General features: G+C 32.5%; 1 pseudogene; it reads right to left on the bottom strand.

The window, feature by feature from the left end:
* Positions 1-4,052: 4,052 nt before the first annotated feature.
* LOC120073588 lies at positions 4,053-5,698 on the bottom strand (annotated as a pseudogene).
* Between the last annotated feature and the right edge of the window lie 4,787 nt (positions 5,699-10,485).

The following is a 10,485-nucleotide window of genomic DNA, read 5'->3' as shown; positions in this document are numbered from 1 at the left end:
AACAGCTTCGACCTTACTGGATGTGGAGGTGGCTTTGAAGGAAGTTGAGGAAGATGAAGATCTCCAAAAAAAATAATAGCCATGTTAAAGTTAGATCCTGATGAAAAGCCTAAGTATCAATAGAAAAACAACCACCTGCTTTACAAAGGAAGGTTAGTTCTATCTCGAAACTTTACATTGATTCCATCCTTATTACACACATTCCATGACTCGGTGTTAGGAGACCACTCGAGGTTCCTGAGAACCTTTAAAAGAATGAACGGAGAATTGTTTTGGCAAAGGATGAAGGTAGACATTAAAAAGTATGTTGAGAGGTGTGAGATTTGCAAAAGAAACAAAACTGAATCCTTATCACCAGTAGGCCTCCTGATTCGGAATCCGGATTCGACCCCTAATGGCCCCGGCATTCCCCTACGTCCCCTATGATCTAGCTATGTCATCCTTACTTCTTTCTCCCTTGCCTTGAAGGCTTTAGAAGTGAAAGTTGTCCCCATAAACCAATACGGATCCTTTCAATATGCTTTGTCCTCACTCACATGCATCTTAGGAGAATTCCTAGAATATCACCCAACATAGGATTGCTCCAAGCTAAGCACGCTTAACTTTGGAGTTCTTATGATTAAACCACCGAAAAGGAAGGTGCACGTTGTTGGTATAGGTAGTAACTTTCAATTCTTTTATGCCTTTCTTAACCATACTTTCATGTCCTTAAGATCTCTTTCGTTCGGATGTGATACTGGTTCATTCATGTACCCCTCCTGAACTCGGGTCGTTACATTATAAGACTTCTGAAAGCAGGAGGTTATGATTCTATCATGGTCGTAATTGACCGATTGAGTAAGTACATCCATTTTGATTCTATCATGGTGGTAATTGACCTATTGAGTAAGTACACCCATTTTATTTCTCTCAAACATCCATTCACGGCAAAATAAGTGGATGAGTTGTTTATAGAGGAAGTTATCTGGCACCACGGTGTCACAAAATCCATCCTAACAGGCCGTGACAAGATTTTCTTGAGCAATTTTTTGAAGGATATATTCATGTCAATGGGCACCCAACTAAAGAGGAGCATGTTCTTGTTTTTTCCGAGTTATTAACATGAAGTTTTGCAACTTCAGGAAATTAATGTACTCCTTTTGCATACTCAGTTGATAGCTTGTTCCTAATCTTAATCCACTCTTAATAATATATGCAATAAGTTGAACCTATATGATTTAGACAATTAATTATATTAGAACACATAGTTCCAATTTCTAACTTTTAATTTCATTTCATTTATTTCATTTATTTATTTATTTATTTTTTTTTTTGGAGAATAGTCTACAGTTATGAAATTTATAATGGACTTTCAAGATGCCCATTAGGCTAATCGGGCTCATAAGATGGTTTCAGAATGGGTCTACAGTCGGTTGGATAATTAAAAATTGACTTTTTTTAAGAGTCCAATTGGCCAATCAGGCTCAGGCTCACTCCACAGTTTAATTGCCAAAAGTATGATCGTCCCAACAAGTTGTACTTCAAGTATCGGTGGCAGCCCTTCGGGTGTGGGATTCCAGGTAAGAAATGAGATGAAAGACAACATGTCGTGAAAAAGAAAAATAGAGGATTAATTAGAAATTGAAAATCGAATTTATAGGTTTAATGGGTTGAATTTTTTGGAGAAATGGAGAGGGAAGAAGATAATATTTGTGGGAGATTCAATGAGCTTGAACCAGTGGGAATCATTGGCTTGTATGATTCATGCATGAGTTCCTAATTTAAAAACCACACTTGTTAGAAGAGATGCTCTTTCTTCTGTTACTTTTTAGGTAAACCAAACCCAAATTATACCTCTTCTTCTTCTATTATATTTTTTGTTTTTATTGGGTGAAATTTCTTTCTCTTTCTTTTTTTTTTTTTTTTTTGGTTGGATTGCCTTTTTTTAATTAAAAAAATATTGATTGTTTTCTTTTTCTTTTTAACTGTTTTTTTACTCATCAAGAGAGTGTGTTTGTAATGGCTTTTTAAATTATCTTTGTAAATACAAAAAGCAAAACTGTTTTGAAACACATGGAAAAAGTCCTTTTAAGTTTTGATCAATTTTCTTTTTAAACAATAAAATTGTTTTATATCTATTTTAAAAGTGTTTCTGTTCATATATTTATATGTAAAAATGATTTCAAAAAATGTTTTTTTTTATTGACGTTGACACTTCAATCCCATGACAAAAAAGAAAAAGAAAAAAAAAACTCAAAAATATGTTAAAAGAAAAAAAAAAGAGTTATTTAATTTGATTGTCTGCACATATAATAAGTACAATCCACAGTACACCAACTTTTCATACTGAAATTGTAGCTAAGGATAAATTCCATGAATAAATACAACCTTAGAGAATATAAACTATATACTTTATTAATATTTGTCACCACAATCATATTTGAAATTCATCACATAAACTGCAAATATGATTAAAGACCTACTTAGTGACCATTTAGTTATTAAATTTAGGTTTTTTAAAATTAAATTTATTTAAACTCATTCCACCTCTAAATTTCTACTGATTTTGAATAAGTTGGACGAAGATAGATGCAACGTAGGATATACCTAAATACTTTTCATATTAAAATTGTAAAAACTATGTATACTTCTAACAATCATATTTGAAATATTACAATTTCCGTTTTTTACTAAATTCTCACTTTATTTAATGTTGATGTCTATTAATTAATTTTAAAAATATTATAATGAATTAAGTTTTATTATATTTCTCATAACTATGCACGCAAACTTAATTATGATACAATTTCTATTTTATCTTTAGATTTCAACCATTGTACTTAGGTATGCAAACTTAATTTTCAAAAACAAAAAAATTAAACCACGAAATAGTTATCAAAGGGGACCGTAACATTTTGAAATATTGGAAGTAAATGGAAATTAGACTCAATATAGGACCCAAGAGTAATTTTGCTGAGAAAATGTTTCGAAACACATAAAAAAAAACCCCTTTTAAATCCAAAGTTAAAAACTAAATAAAAATTAGATTTAACTAAATAGAAACTAAATGAAACACATAAAAACCAAATGGAAATTAGACTCAATATAGTCCTTAAAGTAAATCAATACCTAAGATTTAACTATGACCAATTACAAGTGAGTACAACTAATACACAGCTGAAATCTAATGCATGGGAGTTCCAAAAGACACGGGAAGAGATTTACCAAAAATTGAAGCAGAGCTGGCAGTGACTACACGGTGAGCTGACGGCGTCTGGACGGTGACTAGACGATGAGTAAGGGAGATCAAAAATCGTTTCGGAGATCAGAAGGAGGAGAAGAAAAATAGAGGATGAAGAAGTTGAGCGAGGGTTTTAAACGAACTTCTCCCGACGGTCGTCTGGTAAACCATCAGGAGAAATGAAAATATCCCGATGATAAATCAAAAACCGTCAGGGGAGTTGCACACTCCTGACGGTCACATGCAAACCGTTGGGCTAACACCAAGTTCTGCCGATGGTGTTCTGATACAACCGTCGACATAAATTCACAAATTCCAACCTAATTTTTAATTTAATACCCATGGGCCAACGGTCCTTCGCATATCGTCGGGCATACTCCACACCTCCTGACGGTCTTCTTACACCACCGTCAGCATAACTTCCCCATTTTCCATAAATTTTTTATTGTAATAATGATCACCCGACGGTCTCTCTGCATACTGTCGGGCTAACGTCACAAAGTCCGACGGTATTTGAGTGACCATCAGAAAAATCAAGTGTTATCCCGACAGTTACTTCCATACCGTCGGTCGAATTGTAACAATTTTTCATAAATCATTTCATTTATATTTCTTATTCTTTAAAAATCAAACTACTCCCGATGGTTGCTCGACCACCATCAAGAGAATTTAATTTTACTTCGACGGTGTTGCTTCGACCGTCGAGATAAGAGAAAGATAGCCTGACGATCATGATATCATCGGGATAGCTGAATACGCCCGACCGTTGGTTATTAGACTGCAGGGATAGATGCGTTATCCCTTTGATAGTAAATAATCCGTCGGAATAGTTTTATCTTGACGCCATTGTTGTACCATCGGAGGAAGTTACATACGTTGACTCTTTTTGCTTCAATGTTATCCATGTAGATACATCTTGTGGAGTCATCTGTCACAATAATCATTCCATTTATTTGAAAAAATTTTAATATTTAAATAAATGTTAATATTTAACTGGATTTGAATTCTTTTTAAAATATTCAAATGATTGCAATAATTTTAAACTTAGCACAAAAATATGCTTTTATATTCTCTCTCTGGTTAACTAGAATAAAACGTATTAATTCAAAATAATCTTAAATAGTAAAAGATTAAAAACACTTCTGACCCTTGAATTGAATTGTTATGAAAGTAACGAATATTTTTTTAAACTTTAATAGGTAATGATTTAACACGTATATTTTCAAATCAGTAATAAATTAATCCTTAAATTCCAACAAATAACTACTTAGTCTCTATACTTTACAATTTGTAATGATTTTGTCCTTATAAAAAAATATATTATTATATTTAATGATATTTTTATATTTGTAGATTGATAAATTGATCCGGAATCGAATTTATTTATAAATTATAAAGATTTATTCGTTACATAATAAAAATTGACACTTAATTTTGATGAAAATTTTTCACAATAGAGACTCAAATGTTACAATATGTGTAAGGACTAAATCGTTACTTATTAAAGTTTAATGACTAAATTATAACATCTTTGACCGTGTATATAGACTAAATTATTATCAACTAAAGTCTAGACTAAGTTAGTTTGATAGAAGTTCAATGACTAAATATATCTTTCAACCTAAAATTTGAATAGAATTTAAATTTAGTAAAAGCAAAAAATTGACCTGAAAACTCCCATCACCAATGCAAAGGACCACTCGCTCTTCTGGTGCAGCCTGTGCATATCCTAGAGTTGCACCCAAGGACCATCCTATAGATGCATAAAGCAATTGTATCTCATACCTACACTTTATCCAAAGCCATTTCATGTTATAATCATCGATTTAGTTTTTTAAAAACTGGTTAGTTTTAGAAGAAAATAAATTTTATCCGCATGATTTCGGTAGTTTAAATTTTTGACATTGGAACCAAGAATCACCTGCCTCAGATATCACAACCATATTATTCGACAACATTTTCTGAATATGTTTGAAAAGAACGTTGACTCGTAAAGCCTCACCCGGATTCGATTGGAATGGACCCAACTCTACTATGTAAATCCGATGATAATTCTCATAAGCCGTTGGATTGGGATTCAATCGTTTAGCTATAGCCGAAAGGAAATCCTTCATTAAAATCGGTCCAAAACTCGGCCCATTTGGAAACACAACGCGTTCTGTTTCTACAATAATGGCTTTGTTCTTTTTGTAGGTAAGTGAGAAGGCAACCGTTTCTAATTCGTCTAAAGTGGCTCCGGCAAAGCTTGAAGCATCGGTTATTTCCACTGTCTCGCTGCAAAAGGTGAGGGTGATACTCCGAAAACATACCTTTTGCTGAGGACGTGACGGCGACAGCATAGCGACAAGCGTCGGCTAGCTCCATGAATGCTTCTTGTGCTTTGGCGGGTCACAGCTTCTTGCCTCCAATCATGACTGGTTTTATGGCACTGTTTAGGAGTTGAGCTGCCTTTTCTACTGCCACCTCCAAAGCCATTTGGTTACTTTTCCTTTGAAAATTCGTTAAGAGAATAAGGATTAGAAAACTGAGTGTAATTGCTTTGAATGACAAAATTATTGAAAATATTTTCAAATATAGTAAAATGTCATTGTTTGATAGTGATAGACATTAGGGATAGACACGATAGATGTCTATCATTATCTATCACATATTGACAATCACATTTTGCTATATTTATAAATAAGTTGGCTCATTTTCCAATATTTAAATACAATCCCAAAATTAATGTGAATTTTTAAAATTTTTAATTTAGGGAATTTTTCTTTTTGTGGTCTCCTAAATTTTGTATTTACTTTCCATTCAGTTCTAATGTTTCAAAATATTATTTTTAGTTCTTAAATTTTGAATTTGATTTCAATTTAATCCCCTAAGTTTCAAAATGTTAGAGTTTTATACCTTCAAAGTATAAGTTTTGTTTATTTTTAGTTTTAATCTCTATTAATTAATTGTTAAAAGAATTAAGAGAATTATTAATAATTAACTTTCATCTTTTTTTCACCACTATTAAAATTAACTTTAAAATTTTACTTCATAATTATTTTAAATTAATTAATAGACATTAATATTTGGATTTTATGTGTTAATTGTCTTATTTTGTAGGTGTAGAACAACCAAGAGATAGAATTAATTATTTCGTGAGAAATGATGTTAATTTGAAGTAATTTGGAGCTGATTTGAACATAAACAATAAGCATAGAAGGGCGTTGAGCGGGAGGAATAAAGCAGACAGATGTTCACGGACTTCAAAGGAGTGAAAATGACCAAACTGCCCCTGTGGAGAGCGTTGCAATGCTAGAACATGCATAGCTTCAACGCCCGTGCAACGTTGAATGGTAGAAGCGAAGGATGCAAGGTAGCGTCGCAATACTACCTTTAGCGTTGCAACATTGCGATCATTAACGGAATCCAAGCGTCTGCATGCACACGCCTATCACAAGTGAGCGTCGAAGCATCATTGCAACACATGCACAATGCTTAAGGGCTGAATCAATAAGAGTGTTGCAATGCTCTTTCCAGCGTTGCATACTTCCTTCTAATTTAGATTAAAAAAAGAATGCTGAAATTCATGGAGGCCGAGAAGAGACCTAGTTTTCTTCTTTCAACTTTGTATTTTCATTATTGATAGGTTAGTTTTATGTTTTATTTTGGGTTGTAATCGATGGATTGAATGATCGTTCTTGATTTGTTTATGGATTAGGAGATATATCTGTCTAATTTCTTTGAGTAAGAGGTTTGATGCAATTTTCTAGAGATTTCTTTGATTTAATTCTACATTCTTCAATTTCATGCTTTCTTTGAATCTTGCTATAATTTAGATTTATATTTATGTGTTGGAGTGGCGAACCTATCATAATCGCATGTCTTAGCTAGTTGATTTTGATCCTACGTGTTTCCTTTGTATTCGTCTGTACCTGAAATCACTCTAGTGGCAAAAGATTTGATGTGAATGCTTAGATTTATAGGCTAGTCTTGAATCTTGGTAATGCATGTTTAATCTAGATTCGAAGAATATGTTGGTTAATTGAATAAGGCTATCTGGTCAGTTAATCACACAATTGAATCCTCATTCTTAATGCATATGATTTTTAATTCTATATGATTGCTGAGAACCCAATAGAATTAAGAGCATATAGTTCAATTAAGGTATTGACTTTCCGACCTTAATTGATAATTAGGATACTTGATTGATTTTGTTTTAATTTGTTATTGACCTTTGTAAAGACTAGTTAAATCATATCAATTTGATAGTTGTGCACACATGAATTGAACGTTTGTCTAACTATCAAGGTCCATGAGAGAAATTGCATAGAATTCTCCCTTTTGCTCTAAAAATTAAATGGGCTCCATTCCTAAATTACAGTTAACCTTTGCATTTTAATTTCTTGCATGTTTTCAATTTTTCCAAAAACCAAAACCCAGTTTTTACTGCTTTCATAGTCAAATTTAGTTTAAAAGAGATTTACTTATTGACTTCTCTGTGATTCGACCTCACACTTACCACTGTTTCTATGTTTTTTTAGTAATAGAGCAGTTTGGTATATTATAAATCTTCTTTTGTTTCAAGATCCTTTTCGAGAATTAAACAACACTGGAAAATGCTGCAATCACGGGAAGGAGTGCATTCTATCTTATGAAGTTATGTTCCCAGCTCTCTATTTGAACAAATTCCCAAAATGGTAGTCTTATTGAGTTGACGACTCGAGCCACTCTCACCCATACAATTCAAATAATTGCCCTCATGGATAGGAGTTCATAACTCACTCAAGATTAAGATTAAGTTTCCTATGGTCATCCTATGAAATATTAGTCTTTTCAATTAACAGTGTTATAAAGAAAGGTCGATCGTTTCTTTGTCCGATCTTATACAAACTCAAGATACCTCCACTCACATATCTCCACATGAACGATTTAGATCGAATCGTTTGCAACACTTACAAAGTGGGTCGTATGGTGTCACCAGGATAAGGTACCCAACCTTATCCATATATTACAGACCTTTTAGGTTATTACTTGAACATGATCCATTTGTATATCTACCAAATACTGTTCAAGCTACATAAAATAATCTTGGATCTTAGTTTATTGGTTTGATTTAATGTGTTCTAAATGTTGAATAAAATATTGCTTATTTTATTAAATGAATAATTTGTATATACAAATTACAAACTATAAGATCCATGAGATTTAGAACACTAAATCCAACAATAAGTACTATGTTGTAATTGTTTATCATATATATTAGTAAAGTTATCTTTCCTGAGCATACTGTCTCACAGACTTGGATGTTTTTCACTCAACTAATAATTCTTGGTGTTCTTTTTATCTGTTATTTACGTTTGTTGAACGTTTTGTGGAATACAGTGATATTGTTCATAACAATGTTTGATGTGCGATAGGTACTTCCATATTATTTTCACATATAATGACACCTTTTTAAAAATGTTCACAAAGAATATGATGAAAGGATCTTTGGAAAGCTTAGGAAAATATTATTTTGAATATGAAATGAGAGATGCGCAAATTATGACTTGATGCAATGATAAAACATGCAACGTGTCTTTTGAACCTTTCGTTGGTAAGGGTATCATTTAATTTGTGTCTATGTCGATTAAAAGATTAATTTCTCATGAGCATGACATTTATGAAAATGATTCAATCATCTATGCAAAACAATGATTGTTTTCTTTTCAAGAGGCAATAGCATATGATTCAAGAATCCAATAAAGAATGATAGAAATTTTTTTAAAAAGCTTCAAACGAATACTATATTTTGTGTAAAGAATGCAACATGTATGTAAACTATGAACTGATGCAAAGATAAAGCATGCAATTTTCCTTTTAGAACTTTTGTTGGCAATGAAAGCAATATAATTATGCAAATTGAAGGATGGTTTATAAGCATAACTCCTGCGAAAACGAATTACTAACGTCTCGTTTGGTAATCATTTCGTCTTTTTTTTTTTTTTTTCGAAATTAAGCGTATTTTCTCTTTATTTTCTTTTACAATGATTTGCATCTTTTTTTAATTACACGTGATTAAATTCTAAGCTAAATTCCAAAAACAAAAATAAAATTTTAAAAGCTATTTTTTTTAGTTTTCAAAATTTGACTTGATTTTTTAAACCACTGGTCAAAAGTAGATAGCAAAGGAAAAAATTTGAATATAGAAATAGTGTTTATAAGCTTAATTTTCAAAAAACAAAAGCAAAAAACCAATGATTATTAAATGGGGTTTAAATAATGCATGCAAGACAAATGATTGACCTTGCATTTACGTTTGCCCTAATATTCAATAGCGTAAAATGTCGTTTTATTTCAAAACTCATGATCCCTAGTAATACGATGATAATGGTTATGTACGACTATACTAGTATATGAAATGCATATGGAGAGTGAAGTTTATGTCCTTAATTCATGATGCATATAGAATGCCTAAAGCTTCACATGATTTTGACCAATATTTCTAAAACCTCAATGGAATTTAGTTCATGTGCTTGCTGATGAAAGATATTGGCATGACTGATCAAATGCAAAAATCATTTTAAGCCATAGCTACATATTTTCTTGTAATGAAAGAATAACCTTATTGATAACTAGTAGAAATACAACTTATTACAACTCAAATAAGTAAAACAATGAAAGAATAAGATGGTAAAATAGGCAATATCATGTCTGAAAATGCCAAACTAAAAGGAATTGTGATCGCGAGTGCTCATCGCATAAAAGCAGTTAATTTACCTATTTTGTGTAGGTACAATGCGATGACGATATGAAATTGCGATCCAAAGATACAATGCGACAGCGCGCTTGAAGTTGCGATCACAAGTCATGCGATCATGAGAAGTTTCTTAAAGAGGTGATCGCATAAAGACCTCGCATCAAGGCGACAACATAATAAATCATGATGGGACGTAAAGCTGATGACGATCGATTCTGCATTCAGTTGACAAGCCGTTAAAAGCCACACTGTAGCAAGTACATTAAACTTTAGTGACTTTTAAACGTTGCAATAGAGTAGGGAAATTAATGCCACCCATCATTGCAATCATTAGTAAGAAAAGTTGCTTCACCTTGAATTCTATAAATACCAAATGCCACCAGAGAGAAAAGGGTTGGCCGATAAATCCACGCACATACATATACATATACATAGAGGATGGAGAGAGCAAGAAGACGAGATGAAGCTGAGAGAAATTGCTCCCGGATAGATCAAGAGATTGCCAGAAAGCAATACAAAGGAGAGAGGGCCAACCCTTGCGAGAGCA

Source organism: Benincasa hispida, chromosome 3 (genome assembly GCF_009727055.1).
Source record: "Benincasa hispida cultivar B227 chromosome 3, ASM972705v1, whole genome shotgun sequence".
NCBI lineage: Eukaryota > Viridiplantae > Streptophyta > Magnoliopsida > Cucurbitales > Cucurbitaceae > Benincasa > Benincasa hispida.
This window is presented reverse-complemented; position numbering and strand designations above follow the sequence as displayed.